The 17,253-nt window shown below is 43.2% G+C and overlaps 1 protein-coding gene and 1 pseudogene across 1 annotated transcript in view; both read left to right on the top strand.

The window, feature by feature from the left end:
- The window catches only part of LOC126416559 (15-hydroxyprostaglandin dehydrogenase [NAD(+)]-like), a 204,674-nt gene that overhangs the window by 19,175 nt on the left and 168,246 nt on the right, over positions 1–17,253 (top strand). The gene's annotated exons all lie outside the window — the stretch shown is intronic.
- On the top strand, positions 9,821–9,937 carry LOC126417345 (5S ribosomal RNA; annotated as a pseudogene).

Raw genomic sequence — 17,253 nt, 5'->3', positions numbered from 1 at the left:
TTGAGGTTCGCCGATGACATTGTAATTCTGTCAGAGACAACAAAGGAGCTGGAAGAGCAGTTGAATAGAATGGATAGTGTCTTGAAAGGAGGATGTAAGATGAACATCAACAAAAGTAAAACGAGGATAATGGAATGTAGTCGAATTAAATCGGGTGATGCTGAGGGAATTAGATTAGGAAATGGGATGCTTAAAGTAGTAAATGAGTTTTGCTATTTAGGAAGAAAAATAACTAATGATGGTCGAAGTAGAGAGGATATAAAAAGTAGACTGGCAATGGCAAGGAAAGCGTTTCTGAAGAAGAGAAATTTAACATAGAGTATAGATTTAAGTGTCAGGAAGTAGTTTCTGAAAGTATTTGTATGGAGTGTAGCCATGTATGGGAGCGAAACATGGAAGATAAATAGTTTGGACAAGAAGAGAATAGAAGCTTTCGAAATGTGGTGCTACAGAAGAATGCTAAAGATTAGATGGGTAGATCACATAACTAATGATGAGATATTGAACAGAATTGGGGAGAAGAGAAATTTGTGGCGCAAATTGACTAGAAGAAGGGATCGGATGGTAGGACATGTTCTGAGGCATCAAAGGATCACCAATTTAGTATTGGAGGGCAGCGTGGAGGGTAAAAATCGTAGAGGGAGACCAAAGATGAATACACTAAGCAGATTCAGAAGGATTTAGCTTGCATTAGGTACGGAGATGAAGAAGCTTGGACAGGATAGAGTAGCATGGAGAGCTGCATCAAACCAGTCTCTGGACTGAAGACCACAACAACAACAACAACGTCAAATCACACATGCCGAGGAGTGTAGTAAGATATTGCTAACCGTCTTGACTTTATGAAGTGTCTCTGACACACAGCTACGAAAATCTTTTGTGTCTTCTGTGGCTAACGAACATCGTATTACCAGACTGGGAGCTATAGGTCATAGGTACAGGGTAGATGGTGTGTCTGACATTGAAGAAGACTGTCCAAGTGTGTTAAACGTAAATAAATATTATTTACCATGTACCTCACTGTAGCCTGTGTCAATCAGTTCTGTGTCGTGTGACTGTAAGGTATTAGATATCTTACAGGACAGATGATGAGTTATTTTTAACAGTGTTTTGCAGTTCATCCACTTGAGCAACAAGAATACACAGCAGTTGACTGGTGTATGGGTAATCCTCCTTGACAATCAAGATAGGGAAAAGATTATGTCATACACTGTGTCTGGCTGTAGTTTCAAGTACTTTCTTGCAAATTATGGGGAAATAGTTAATAGAGACTAAAAGAAGGGCAGCACAACGCTTGTACGTAGGTGTTGCATTAAAGCTGGGAATATATATGTTTCTCAGTCCAAGATATTGTTCTCCAAAATATCTTCGAATGCGCGCACTGCAGAATTAGGATTTGTTCCCACAAATAACGTTGTTGGAATCGCCACTGGTTGAGTAAGCTATACAATGTGTTTTTGTGTGCCTTCGGACAATCTCTGTTTGACATCGCGCTTACTCTTTGGAATTAGAGATTACCCACAGTATTCTTGTCGTTTGACTGTTACTTGGTAATGATACTCATTGTAGCATTCAAAAGTGTCTTTCAGATGGCTTAGTAGGAGGGTGAACGAGCAGAACAGCTATATATTGGTGACCCTGAAAATGCAGAATAAATGCAAACGGCAAAGACTACACGGAGTCATATGGTACTGTGGTTATCTAGAAGTTAGTCAAGCTCAGGCTGAATTGTAGCTGTTAAAACTACGAGAAGACTTGAAGAAACAGATTGAAGATTTTTTAGGCTGCAACAGGAATGCAGAATAACGTATCCAATATTGTTGGGAGACAACAGAAATTCAATAAACAGGAAAGCTGGGAAATCCAAACAAGTCATAAAAATGGAAGTACGTATGTGTGTTCCACGTCTTCTACTAAACCATTGGATCGATTTCAATCGAACTTAGTACGCGTATCACTTACTGTCTGGAACGATCACCGTGGGGAGAAGAACCACTCATCTATCAAAGGGGTGAGAGTGGGGGCGAAACTGTAGCGTAGCCCAGGACGTGAGAATACCCATGTTTTCGTTATTCAATATTTGTGAATGAGAGCACTTAGAGACTTGCAACAAACGTTACGTATAATTTCAAACCTTTAGGAAACTTTTCTCGCTGAAGACCACCACAAAATGACGAAAAGAAAAATGTTTGTCGTTTACTACAATTCTCTGTTCGTGGAGTAAAACTGCCACCTGAAACATGACAGATTTATTTATTACTTCTTTACTGCTAACTGTATTCATAACAAATTTTACAGACAGTATTCACATACACCACCCAGCAAATGGGAAGGAGGAGACAGGCGCAGGCACAAGGAGGAGGAAAAGGACAGAGATAGGAGAGAGGAATGCATGGAGAGAGGGGAGAGGAGAAGATGGATAGAGAAAGGAAAGAGGAGGATGTGGATAAGGACAGGGGATGAAGACAGACAGAGAGATGGGGGAGGAGGAAATAGACAGAGTAAGGGGACGAAATGAACAGAGAGAGAGATGAGGGGGAGATGGGCGCAGAAGGTGAGAGGAGGAAAAGAGAGGCAGAGAGATGGGGAAGAGGAAATGAACACAGAGGAGGAGATGGACGTATAGAGGGGTGAGGAGGAGATAGAGAGAGAGGGGGAGAGAGAGAGAGAGAGAGAGAGAGAGTGGGAGGGAGGGAGGGAGAAGGAAATTGACAAGGAGAGGGTAAGGAGGAGATGGAATTCGGTGGAGGATAATGAGTTGGGCAGAGGGGAAGGGGCAGATGGATAGGGGGAGAGGCGGAGATGGACAGAGAGAGGAGTAGGTGGACTGAGAGTGGAAGGTGAGGGGTGGAGGCGATGGACTAATAGAAGAGTGGAATAAGTAGATACCTGGGTGGAGAGACACAAGGGGTGGTGGAGGCAAAAGAGAGAGGGAGGAGTGGAGGTTATGTGCAGGGACAGGGCGAATGGATAGATAGAGCAGGGAGGAGGATAAAGAGAGACAGGGGGTGGATAGAGGAAAGGAGAGGGGAAGGAAAAAATGGACAGAGAGTGGAGAGAGGAGGAGATGGGCTAATAGAACAGTGGAGTAAACAAATAGCTGGACAACGCTCGGTTTCTCAGATAGTATGAGATTAAAGTAAATCCAAGCAAAATCTGCTTGGTAATCACGGTTGCAGACAGAGTGCAACATTGGACAATACGAATATGTCGAATGCGGTAAAAATAGCTGAGGAAATCAACACACAAGATGCTGAAGCTATAAGAAGATGCAACATTCGGACGTTAGGATGCAGTTGAAATATTTGAATGAGCAGATGGAAGCGTTGCAGAAGCAAGTAGCCATCCGGGTGGAAGGCAGGAAGAATACACCAAGGTGAGATACTGTAAGTAACGGTTGTTGTTGTTGTTGTGTTCTTCAGTCCAGAGACTGATTTGATGCAGCTCTCCATGCTAATCTATCCTGTGCAAGCTTCTTCGTCTCCCAGTACCTACTGCAACCTAAATCCTTCTGAATCAGTTTAGTGTATTCATCTCTTGGTCTCCCTCTACGATTTTTACCCTCTTCGCTGCCCTCCAATACTAAATTGGTGTTCCCTTGATGCCTCAGAATATGCCTTACCAACCGATCCCTTCTTCTAGTCAAGTTTGCCACAAATTTCTCTTCTCCCCAATTCTGTTCAATACCTCCTCATTAGTTATATGATCTTACCCATCTAATCCTCAGCATTCTTCTGTAGCACCACATTTCGAAAGCTTCTATTCTCTTCTTGTCCAAACTATCTATCGTCCGTGTTTCACTCCCATACATGGCTACACTCCATACAAATACTTTCAGAAACGACTTACTGACACTTTATGTTAACAAGTTTCTCTTCTTCAGAAACGCTTTCCTTGCCATTGCCAGTCTACATTTTATATCCTCTCTACTTCGACCATCATCAGTTATTTTGATTCCCAAATAGCAAAACCCGTTTACTACTTTAAGCATCTCATTTCCTAATCTTATTCCCGCAGCATCACGCGATTTAATTTGACTACATTTCATTATCCTCGTTTAGCTTTTGTTGATGTTCATCTTACATTCTCCTTTCAAGTCACTGTCCATTCCGTTCAGTCGCTCTTCCAGGTCCTTTGTTGTCTCTGACAGAATTACAATGTCATCGGCGAACCTCAAAGTTTTTATTTCTTCTCCATGGATTTTAATTCCTACTCCAAATTTTTCTTTTGTTTCCTTTACTGCTTGCTCAATATACAGATTGAATAACATCGGGGAGAGGCTACAACCCTGTCTCACTCCTTTCCCAACCACTGCTTCCCTTTCATGTCCCACGACTCTTATAACTGCCATCTGGTTTCTGTACAAATTGTAAATAGCCTTTCGCTCGCTGTATTTTAACCCTGCCGCCATCAAAATTTGAATGAGAGTATTCTAGTCAAGATTGCCAAAAGCTTTCTCTAAGTCTACAAATGCTAGAAAAGTAGTTTTGCCTTTCCTTAAACTATTTCCTAAGATAAGAGGTAAGGTCAGTATTTCCTCACGAGTTCCAACATTTCTACGGAATCCAAACTGATCTTCCCTGAGGTCGGCTTCTACCAGTTTTTCCATTCGTCTGTTAAGAATTCGTGTTAGTATTTTGCAGCCGCGGCTTATTAAACTAATAGTTCGGTAATTTATACATCTGTCAACACCTGCTTCCTTTGGGATTGGAATTATTATATTCTTCTTGAAGTCTGACGGTATTTCGCCTGTCTCATACATCTTGCTCACTAGATGGTAGAGTTTTGTTAGGCCTGGCTCTCCCAAGGCTATCAGTAGTTCTAATGGAATGTTGTGTACTCCCGGGGCCTTGTTTCGACAGAAGTAAGGGTAGAAAAATATAACATGATAATAGAATAAATCATAATAGAATAAATGAAAAATCAGCAAGATTCAACGTATTCGCATCATCAACTTCCTGGCGAGCAGGCTACAAGGTGTACCTCTTTGCGTACACACCCAAATGACGCCAGCGGACGCACCACGATCAGGAAGTCGAAGACGAAGCGGACCTCAAGAGAATGGGTAACCAAGGAAGCCCGCTAAAATCGTCCCGAAGATTATATGTGAGAGAATTTATGGCGGATCTTTACTATCTCGTCCACTCAGAATCTGGTGTTAGAACGTTACTGGTTGGGAAAAAAGAAGCGCGAGAGCAGCCAAACCTACTTACCTCACGGTGGCAAACAAATCCCGAAGTAGAGACGGGTTTGGAATTTAGTAGGAAGCGATATGAAATTTCGTACCAGCAGTTGAAGTAGAGCCCATTTCTTTTGGAAGAGGGTGTTTTTTCCAGGAGAGGAGCGAGATAAATCTCAGCACAGGTAAAAATGGACGGAGTAGTCCTAACTGGATCTTTAGCCTGAAGTGCTGTGAGCAGGCTGGGCATTGGGAAGCGGATAAAAGCGTTTTGCCTAACACAGTACATTATTTCAAGACGGCGCCGGGTTAGCTGGTCTCATGACGGCCGAGAAGAACAGCGACCGACCATTTTGCCGCAGCAACGGCAGAATTTAAGGAAATGCCTGAAATTGCATCTAGTCGGAAAGAAGGCCCTACACGGATTGTTACGTATAGAATAAACACACAATTCCAGATCGATGCCAAGTGCTAAATATCAAAGACTTCAACAATGCGCTAGCAGGAGCCACAATATTCAGAAAATCGACTGCAAAAAAAGTGCGCAGTCAAATACCAGTGGCAAAAGAAGACAAACCAAAGACTGATGGGATGACTTCATTCAGCTTGTTCGTGTTTTTAGGAATGCCATTTGAGTTGAAGAACGCTGAGGAAATATGGCAGCTATCAGAGGGCTGCATTTCTGGATGCCATCCTGTTATTTCGCAGGACCCACTCAGCTCACGAGCATAACCTTAAGGCAGTATTTTACCAGATGTTTAAGTACGGCATAGTGGTCAACGAAGTGAAGTTCGTGTAGCAGAAACAAGTGAATTTCCGCGGTTATGCAGTTTCGGCGGCCGGCCATCGCCCTTGATGGCTCAAATGACTCTGAGCACTATGGGACTTAACATCTGAGGTCATCATCAGTCCCCTAGAACTTAGAACTACTTACACCTAACTAACCTAAGGACATCACACATATCCATGCCCGAGGTCTGGTACTGCGCACCATGGTTTTTGAATCTGCTCCAGGCGTCATGGACGTCAAAGACCCCTAGAGGTCTCTGCACCGTAAGTTGTGGCGGCGCGCGTCCTGGCCCGCTTTTAGTGTGGGGGCGCCACAGTGGAACACGTGGTCTCAGCGGCTAATAGCGGCGCCCCCCATAGAGTACTTAAGGGCCGGCCACTCGCTCAGCCAGTCCCCCTGCCACGTCTTCACTGTTGTGTCCCCCCTACCCTCCATCTCTGCACCCTACATCTCCTTTCCCAAGGTGGCTTCCATCAACTCCCCCTCCCAGATGATGTCCTCTCTCCCTCCATTTATCCCTCCTATCAACTCTGATCCTCACTCCCCCTCCTTTCCTCTGTCCTTTTCCCGGGCTCCCTCTCCCCCCCTTCCATCCTCTTTCCTCCCCACCTCCCCTCTCTTTGCCCCCTTCTCTCCCCCGAGTCCTTTTACATTTCCCTCCTCTGGCTCCTCTCATTCCCTCTCACGTCTGCCCTTCTCCCCCTTTATTAGTGCTCTCCCTCCTTGGTACCGCCCCCCCTTTTCGTTTTTTTTCCTTCCTCCCTCCTTGTTCTTCCCCCTCCTCCAGGTCCCCCCCCCCCCCATCTGCCTTTGGCTCGGGAGTGTCATCCTTGTGCCGCCACTTTCGTGCAGTGTTCTACAGTGAGTGTTTTACAGTGAGTGTTCCGTGTTGTGTTTTTTGGGAAGTGTTGCGAACGGCCATCATACTGTCGCTGGGTGTGCCTTTTATCTCTTGCGAATAGAAAGCAAACTGTCGCCGTGTTTTTTTAATTGTGTGTGTACTATGTTACTTGTCTGATTCCTGTGTCTTTTATTAACGTTGCCAACCCCTTCTGCTTTCTGTTTCAACTTTCCGCATTTTTCCACCATTTTACACTTGACTTCACCGTTTTATCGCCTGTTTTTCTTGTTTCTTTTCGTCTTCCGTTTTTTAAAATGAAAGTCTGTAGGCTGTAGTGCAGCGTGCTAAGCTGCTGCCAGCCCGCCGCCTTCGGGGGGAATTGAAAATCAATAAAGGAAAAAAAAAAAAAAGCTCAGCCAGTCAGTCTTATCTCGCTTAAGTCGGTTTACACCTCGCTTTGCGCTAGACTGCTCACTTCCCGGTTCGTGTACGAGTTTGTTTCCTTGTGACTCTGTTGTTCCGGCTTGTTGTATTCGTTCTGTCCTTCGTTGGTCGTGTCCGTCCTCTCCCGTTGTGCTGTTGTTTGCGTGCCTCTCCGCGGGTCCCGCCGAGCCTTCCGTCAGTGCTACCTCGCGACCGTCCTGGTCGCAGTTACAATACGAGGCAGGATTCGAACCTGCGACCGTAGCGGTCGCGCGGTTCCAGACTCAAGCGCATAGAACAGCTCGGCCACAACGTCTGGCTTCGCCCTTGAAAGACAATGTCGGAGTCATGAGGAACATACCCCGCCCGACAGACTTTATTCAATGAAAAAGATTCCTGGGATTTGTAAACTTCTACCGTCCGCGTCTACTAGGAGCTGCTGAGGTACAAGTGCCATTGACGGAGGCGCTAAAAGTAAAGACGGCACAGGCCAATGGCCCCTACAGTGGACAAAGAGTTTTCAGCCAGGAAAAAGCCAACTTGAAGAAAGCAATTCTTTTAGTCCAATCTGTGCATGACGTACACTTAGCAGTACTCTTAGGCACAAGGTAGCAGGCAAAAGGAGCTGCTCTCCGTCAGTATGTGGAAGCTTATTGGCAACTTTTAAGTTCTTTTTTGTTGTCAGCTCGCAGCATCCCAAGTCAAATACTAGCTGTGTATGAAGAAGTGCGGCACCTTTGCCCATACATAGACGCCAGAACGTTCATATTGTCTATAGACAAGAGGCTATAAATTTCGCCTTCAGCAAACACAAGGACGACTGGTCCCCAAGGCAATACCTACATCTCGAGTTTATTGCACAGTTTACTACCAATATTAGACACATCAAAGGGGCCGAAAATGTAGTGGATGATTTTTTTCCACGAGTCGGAGCCACCTCGTACACATTGGATTATGCACACCTGACTGTGGCACATTCTCCCGATGCCCAGCTAAACAAATATTTACAAAGCGAATTCATGGGGGCTAATATCTGGTGTGATACGTCAAAAGACAAACCCAGACCTTTTGTACACGAAGGACTATACAAAGCATTTTTCAATGGAATTCACAATTTAGCTCACTCTACCGGAAACACAGGCATTTCGTTTATGACAGAATGATTCGTATGGACGGATTGTCATAGATGGGCAAAAACATGTGTGACATTCCCACAACGAAAGGTGGGCACAGACGTGATAAGCAACAAATATAAATGGGATGAGAAATTCCGCCCTATGCAAGACACCTTTTTTTGTTTTGTTTCACCCATACATGTTTCAGCACTATTGTGCTATCGTCAGTGGGTTCAATTTTTTATTTTTAACTTACCTGATGTTGTTGTCCATTTATTTTGGTAGCTATTCTGCTACACAATATACAACTTGTCATACTTTTGAAGATATGGTGCGTTCTCCTGTGTTTGCGATGTAAATAGGCTTACTTCTTAATCTATGGTCGCTTGGCAATGCTCTTTTTTTGTTTACTTAAAACAGGCGGAATTTCCGCTGCCATTACATGTTGTTGTTTCTTAGCAAGCACGGATACAAGAAGAAGAACTGCACCACAAGATGATTAACAAATATAAAATCAATCAGTTTCCTAATAAACAAAAGAGCAGTCTCCCAGCTTCATTCTAGTTGGTTTAGAAGCAGCTAGATCGGCGAATATACAGCGATGATGCAATCGTAGTGAGGAACAGCTTGGTCACTTCCTAGGACACCAGAATATTGTAAGAGGAAGTAGTTTAATCATTTTAAAGTTTATTGCTGTACTGATTGGGGTAGGAAACTTGCAGGGTGGTTGTATGTCTGATGTTGGACAAATATATCCGGCGTTAGAATATTAAGAGCGTTGCATTCCACGAGACTAATACATCGGAAACGACAAAGCCTTAACAATATAGCAGTTTTAGGTGTAGAGCTGTGTAGCCAAGGGAGAGTTTGATTATGCTCTACAGTCATTTCTGTCATGCTGGTATCTTCTTGGTCCTGACTCCAGACACTGGAATAATACTCCAGGATTGATACCACGGTTGATTTACGTGAAATGTTTCAAACTCCATTTGTCTGGAGCTCCATCATGTACAAACCACACATCTCTTCTTAACTGACCACAACAAACTCTCATGTCTACTATACACCAATAAGGGCTGCTCGCCTCGCCTCCTCGACATGAACACATCTGGAGAGATCTTGTGCACTTGGATGGGTGACATGGGTAAGGTTGGTGCCGAACAGTCTTTGCTGAATGGCAGTTATGAACACAGCTCTGTTCTTTCACGAGATGTGGAATGTAGTGCCTATAGTGCCGTCTCATATCCAGTCAGTTAGAGATTAAATTGGCGACCATGCGTGGGGATTTATCAATCTCCGGCTTTATCCTACAAATGCGAGAATACTCTGTGACTCCCGTCCGCACAGGGAAAGATGGCCAATCATAATCGTAAATTCTGCACTATTATCAATGAGCTAGAAATATGTAGATAACCCAACTGCATCGGTATAGGACAGTTCCTGATATACTTTGGTGTATATGACCCAATGATGGCAACGGCCTTGCCGCAGTGGATACACCGGTTCCCGTGAGATCACCGAAGTTAAGCGCTGTCGGGCGTGGTCGGCACTTGGATGGGTGACCATCCAGCCACCATGCGCTGTTGCCATTTTTCGGGGTGCACTCAGCATCGTGATGCCAATTGAGGAGCTACTCGACCGAATAGTAGCGGCTCCGGTCAAAGAAAACCATAATAACGACCGGGAGAACGGTGTGCTGACCACATGCCCCTCCTATCCGCATCCTCAACTGAGGATGATACGGCGGTCGGATGGTCCCGATGGGCCACTTGCGGCCTGAAGACGGAGTCCTCCATATGACCCAATGGACACACTTCACACTCATCTATCTACATTTGCAATCTAGTGTATGGTGCTTGCAAAGTAGTGGAGGGTGGGTTAGCAATGATACAGAAATTGGGAAGCGTTCTGCTGTGTCACTGTTTGGTGTTGAAATTGTGGAACGACTGGTAATATTGCTAAAATTTGTCAACTGCAGTGCTTATTACAGTACATTGTCCCATATCAATGATATTTTCCTATCCCATCTGTCGAGTGGTACACTTTTGATTATCACGTAATGACTGACTGACACGACCTGTTTGAAATGGATAGGGCCTTGGCAGAACACTGGACATCTGCTGCTTGTCACTAAGCGGTATGTGATTAAATGTAGAGGTCATCCATCACCTTCAGTTGTTTGGAAGTGTTCCTCAAAGCTGCAGACATGTCCTATTTTCATGTGCTGTGTTGCCCTCCAAATTTTTCTTCACCAATAAGATAACAATATCTTTTTTTTATTTCTACTACACTACATGTGTTGTAAACAGCACCTTCCAGAGATAATCGACACTGGAACAGTAATCATGTAAATGACTGCAAAATGAGGAAACCATGCTCTTTGAAGCGGTACACTGAGTCATCTGCTACCCTGTCAGTGTGGAAGATGAGAATAACTGTGTAGGAGACAGCTGTTTGGAAACACTCTACAATGCTGCAAACTCTTCCAGTTTCCATACGTTGCGATGTCTTCCACTTTTTTTTTGTCAATGAGAAACATCACATCTGTGTTTTATTTCTCGCAGCCTGTATGTTGAGAGAGCAGGATAGTTTACAGCATCCGATGTTCAACTGTCTGTGAGAGCCAAAGGATTGAAATGTGTTAATAGTTTAGCACATGATACAGGTCTCGAAGTCATGGTAGAAAAACAAAGTGTATGATGGTGTACAAAGCTGTAGTCATACAATGCTTGGATGTGCTACAGCTGCAAAACAATGTATTAAACTGCTTATGAAAGAACAATGCAAGAATCCACTCTTGTGATCAATAGTCTGTTGGATATGGTCTTCCCCCAGTACAGGCGACAAAACTTAGCACTCGTCTGTGCAAGTGACTTCAATCACTCGCCACCTGCTCCAATGGAGTGATACATGGATATGTAATAAGCTCGATATCAACACACAGATGGTATTTGTTTTTTAATATATCGGAAGACAGAGACATGATAAAATCTTATAGGAGGTTCTATTACAAGAAGTGGTATGGCTGGTTAAAGTTTGGATGCAGATGATTCTCTCGAAACTACACCGATTTTCCTCATAAAACTAATAGAAAGCGGCTGCATCTGTTCTCATGTGGATCATGACTGTTTTTCTTATTATCATTACAATTGCATGTTAAAAAATAGGTGTTAGCAAAAGTCCTGTGTTACTTCATACTTCTTAACCTCTAATAATAAAGTAGACACCACTTGAATTATAGCTCATTGTGAAACCTAGATATGATAGTGTTCTTCCCGAAATGTGGGTAGACTGTGTGAAACAGGCTGTTTTGTGATAACGAAATTGCTTATGAAAGTAGAACACAAGAATCTGCTGCCGTTGCGAATAGTTGTCTGCTGGATGACAGAAACTTTACATGCAGGTCGGTAGGAGGAAGTTATGGATCAAAAATATCAAATGTAAGCACACAGATGATATTTGTGTTAGATGTATCAGAGGAATCTCATAGGGTTCTCTACTAGGTGATGTTAGGAGTGTCTATTACAAGACATGCTCTCACGATTTGTTTCGCAAACGCGAGTGCAATATACCATCACATGGGTAAAAGGGGATCTGCCACAGTGTACAAAACAACAACATCCTCTTGAATTATTGTTTGTCGTTGTCAAATATAAAATGATTGTGTTTTTCTGACACGTGAGCAAATGGCGTGAAAGGCTGTATTCTGTAATGTTATTTCACATGTCTAAAATGTTTGTAATACACACATGCATGACAATTTATTTACACACACTGATTTGAATGTGAGGAATATCCTCAAGCCATGTAATTTGTCCATAAAGCTGAAAGAAATTACTTAACATACATATTTTTCCTTTGGTGTTTAAATTCTCGCTTTTTATTAACTCCAATCACGGTTTCAAAATAATGAGAACATTCTGCTGCGATTGGTAGTTTTTGTAGCAAAATAGTGTAAGTTTTTTTCATTTTATGCAAGGTGAACATATATAGGGCTGTGATATAAGTTAATGTAATTGGAGGAAATGCTGTAGTTTTTTCACAGAACCAGGACATTTATTATCATCAAGATTGTGTTTTCTGTTTTTAATAGATGCTTGCTTATGGGAGGTGTGTGTACTTCGTCACATTGGGGATGACACAAGGGGCGGTTTGGCATGGCTACATTTTAGACAGACAAGTTGCCCTTGGAGTGACTGTCATTTATCTCGCTTTGTTGTGTTGTAGCCCACCGGCGTTGCAGCCTAATGTGTACGCCAGCAGCGTCAGTGCAGAGTGGCCACTCGCACCACGCAGCCATGTGCTCACTGGGGACGCACTGGACTGGAAAATTTGCCCCCAGCTGCAGCGGGAAGCTGTGGCGAGGATAGGCAGTGTGCAGAAGCAGTAGGAGCTGGCCATTTGAGAAGGCCTGTATTCTGTCTACAGTGAGGAGAGAGAGGGAGAGGGAGAGGTGAGGGGGTTAAGAGTGGCTCTAAGCTGACTAATTCGTGATCGCATATTGAGGAGAACACACGTTCAACTGCTGCCACTGTCTCCTGGTGCAATCTTTTGCGACGACGATTTTCCCCAGTCCTCAGTACATGTGTTGCGTTATGACCCGTTGATTACAAGTGCTGGTTTTTTTTCACAAGTTTAATGTATAATTAGAACAGTGAAGCATTTTCCATAAGTTCTGGTAGCACAAATTGGCTTTCCTGAATTTCGATTACCTGAGCTGCAGTGTGCTTGTCAAAGAATTCAAGGGAAGGCGTCTGTGGCGAACTTTGACGTCAAACAGCGATAGAAACAGTCCTCAGCTGTATGCTTACAGGTAATACACTTGTTAAACTCCTCTTTGTCCAACATCAACCTCTCATCAGTTCAACACAATATCCACCAAAATATATAGTATCTTTCTCTCCAGCCTTTTTCCCCGCCAGCTTGTAGGAGGAGGATAGAGTTTGAGTGTGTCTGCCACTACTTTCGACTGGTATTATGAAAGTTTTTCCCAACAGGATAACACCAGTTGTACGGCATCATGAATTTTTGAGCTGTATTGCGATTTCAGGTGCTCCTTGCGTAATGAAATGCATATAGTTGTGTAATAGGACCAATCTTCATGATTAATTATGTAATTAGGATTGACCTTAACTTCAGTTTCCCAACCAAAAGCAATGAAGTTCACTAAACTAACCTTCTTCTCCTCCATCTGGATAGTTTCCATGTCTTGTGGGTACACTTGGGCTTTCCGTCCAGAAGGACTGGGGTTTGGGCCCTGGGAAGGGCATCCGCCATTTTTAATTTCCTGCCAATTCCCAGGTGGGATGGGACGTAGCACGGCACTGGGACAATGAAATTCCCACCAAAACTCAGAATTCTATCCAATATTCAAAATTCCCACCAAAATTCGAAATTCCTGCCAATAGAATAGGTGTGGGAGAGAGAGGTGTCAGATGGGGATGGAAATGGGGTGGGGACCCATGTGCTGGCAAGGGAAAGCTCATGATATCTTCCAGTGTAGGGGTGATGGAGAGGGGTAATTTGACCAACTGTTTTAATTTGGGTTGGTGCTGCCCTTATCCCAATACTCACGTCGTGATTTTGGCATTGTGTGTCTGAGAACAGAAAAGCCATTTGCAAAGCTTAAAACCTTCAAAATAACTACATTTAACAGGAATTTGTTCACAAAAATTGTAAACTTAAAGTCATGTATGCAAATTCCTGTGGAATATCTGTAGGAGTCCACAGTGTTTGTGAGTTTGTTTGATGAAACACTGATGTTTTGTGACATTGCAGATCCTATTCTGTTACTGATTAACAGAAGCAAACAGAGAAGTCACCAAGTTGATCTCTTTACGAATCTAAAATGTCGTACTTTGTGCTTTTTGTAGTTTTAGTTGTGTATTACGATAATATGCAGTTTAGGTCATACGGCGCATTAAGTGTCTTTGTCTAGGATGTTATGGACGTTATGAGTGGCTGTGTATTTGTGTCTGAGATGTAGAAACAACATCTTTGCATTTAATTTGAGAGCCTCCTGTAACTTGCACCAAATAGGTACAATGATTGAACCTCAGGTGTGTTTTAGCGCCGAATGTACCGTAACCAGTAATTTACACTTGTAGTGTCAATAAACTGAGCGACGAGTATTCTGTACTGATGTAGGACAAATCTTCAGGTACTGTGGCAAACAATACAGACAGTTTTTGCTTTCTTTAAAGCGTTTGTTTCTTTTGATACAAAGACCCAACCTTTGTCTGCGTGCCAGCGGTCAGACTTACGGTACAGTACAGAGGTGCAACTAGATATTGATTGGGTCTTTGATTTTTTTTATGGCATTAAAACATAGGAATGTGACTAAGAGAGAGAAAAATGTGTGTGTGTGTTTTGTGCTGACGGAGGTGCATGGGTTTTGTGAACGTTGACGGAAGATTGTAGTGTAACGAAGTAAGTTTTGTATAAATGATTTTCTTTTGACATATGACCATGTGCAAACTGCGTCACCTACGTCATTTACAAAACACTTCAAAATTATTTAAATTCTTTTTAAAGTTGTCTCTGAATGGTTCTTGAACGAAACTATAATTAAAACATCATCATTTGAGTCGTATGCGCAGAATTACGTCACTCAGTCCAATTGTTTTGCGCAAACTTTTTTCAATTTAGATATAGTTCGTTTCTTCTCAGTAATTATATTAATGCAAGTTATCTGCTTTAATAAATATTAAAACCACATTGAATAAACTTTTAAGACTCAAACTCGCGATGAACGTTATCAAAAATTAATAATCTTGTCAAATAAATCAGTAATACTTCTTCCTTAATATAATTCTTCATAAATAAATTCTCGGGACACGTATTTAATCTTTTGTAGTATACACTAGTTTATTATCTTCATATATTCTACATATAGACGTGAACATGAGCCTTGACAAGATAGGACTGAACATTTACAACATGATTAAACTTTCTATGACGTCATTGTTGTAGAAACATTACAAATTCTTATTTTTTCAGTTTTTAGAAGCACGACGCAACAACTCGGTTTCAGGAACTTCTGTTGCTCTTTGGCTGTCGACCCGCGCCGTATAGTGGCCAGCAATTTTCTCTCTGGTCCCGGCAGTGAAGATGCTGTCTCCGTTCGTTGCGCCGCCCTCTCCGTACATGAAACATAAAAATAAATACTAAACTTTAGATAATTCACAACCATTACAAATATTACAAAATACTTAAACAAAACGGTAAATTAAACTTATATTCACCTGCAAACTGGGCTGCCACTGGTGGATGGGTAACGCTGCAGTTTCGCGTCCCACTACAAGATCCCTCTGTCCGCTGCCGCCCTAGTCGCTGCAGCCCTGCCCCTGTGTGTAGGCAACGCGGCGGTACGCCTCCATAGGGACGGAACGGCACTAATAAGGGAACATCACCAAACCCAGCTCGTACTTCAAAGAGAAAAAAGCTCTGGTGCCAGGTACAACCACGGCAACGAATCCCGGCCGAATGTTTCTGCCACTGTACTGGTCCCACGCAGATACGACCTCTCGAAAGTGAAGCTTTTAGACATGCGCCCGTATCGCTCGCTCCACCCCACTGCGCCCGCGTAATGCTCGAGCGTGAAGTGCTGTACAGTGGGGTGGTTAAGAGGCGAGCCCACTAGCGATACTGCGGAACCTCCAGGAAGAGCGCGGAATGACGGCCAAGTTGAAACGTTTAAACATCGGAGAGCGACAGCTTCTGAAAGACTTGACCGGTAAGCGTAATTACGTGTGGCTACTCGACTATCCTTTATAAAAGGTAAACGAAAAATTATGAGACTTCTTTTGTGTTATTATTTATACCCTTCAGTTTCATTCTAGAAATAATACACAATTTGACGAAGGAAGATGTGCTACATACAGAACAAAGTGGCGGGCTGACGTCCTCTGCTTATTTGCTAGAGGAGGACGATAACGTTGATGAGGCTGCCGTTTTGCCACAGTCACATTCGTGGAACAGCGCCGTTGGTATAGCGGGACAGAGCTGAGAAAAAGAAGAAGTAAATGATGATGAACCATGATTATAAGATCTAATATCGTCTCACATGGCTTTGCCCCTGAGGGTAACAGAACAGTGTATGAAACGAGCTGTCGCTTTTCAGGAAACAGGAAAGAAGGCGAATCTGTCTCCTTTCTACATCTACATCTACATCTACATCTACATCTACATCCATACTCCGCAAGCCACCTGACGGTGTGTGGCGGAGGGTACCTTGAATACCTCGATCGGTTCTCCCTTCTATTCCAGTCTCGTATTGTTCTTGGAAAGAAGGATTGTCGGTATGCCTCTGTGTGGACTCTAATCTCTCTGATTTTATCCTCATGGTCTCTTAGCGAGATATACGTAGGAGGGAGCAATATACTGCTTGACTCCTCGGTGAAGGTATGTTCTCGAAACTTCAACGAAAGCCTGTACCGAGCTACTGAGTGTCTCTCCTGCAGGGTCTTCCACTGGAGTTTATCTATCATCTCCGTAACGCTTTCGCGATTACTAAATGATCCTGTAATGAAGCGCGCTGCTCTCCGTTGGATTTTCCTATCTCTTCTATCAACCCTATCTGGTACGGATCCCACACTTCTGAGCAGTATTCAAGCAGTGGGCGAACAAGCGTATTGTAACCTACTTCCCTTGTTTTCGGATTGCATTTCCTTAGGATTCTTCCAATGAATCTCAGTCTGGCATCTGCGTTACCGACGATCAACTTTATATGATCATTCCATTTTAAATCACTCCTAATGCGTACTCCCAGATAATTTATGGAATTATCTGCTTCCAGTTGCTGACCTGCTATATTGTAGCTAAATTATAAGGGATCTTTCTTTCTATGTATTCGCAGTACATTACACTTGTCTACATTGAGATTCAATTGCCATTCCCTGCACCA

The sequence above is a fragment of the Schistocerca serialis genome, chromosome 8 (genome assembly GCF_023864345.2).
Source record: "Schistocerca serialis cubense isolate TAMUIC-IGC-003099 chromosome 8, iqSchSeri2.2, whole genome shotgun sequence".
In the NCBI taxonomy this organism is placed as follows: Eukaryota; Metazoa; Arthropoda; class Insecta; order Orthoptera; family Acrididae; genus Schistocerca; species Schistocerca serialis.
This window is presented reverse-complemented; position numbering and strand designations above follow the sequence as displayed.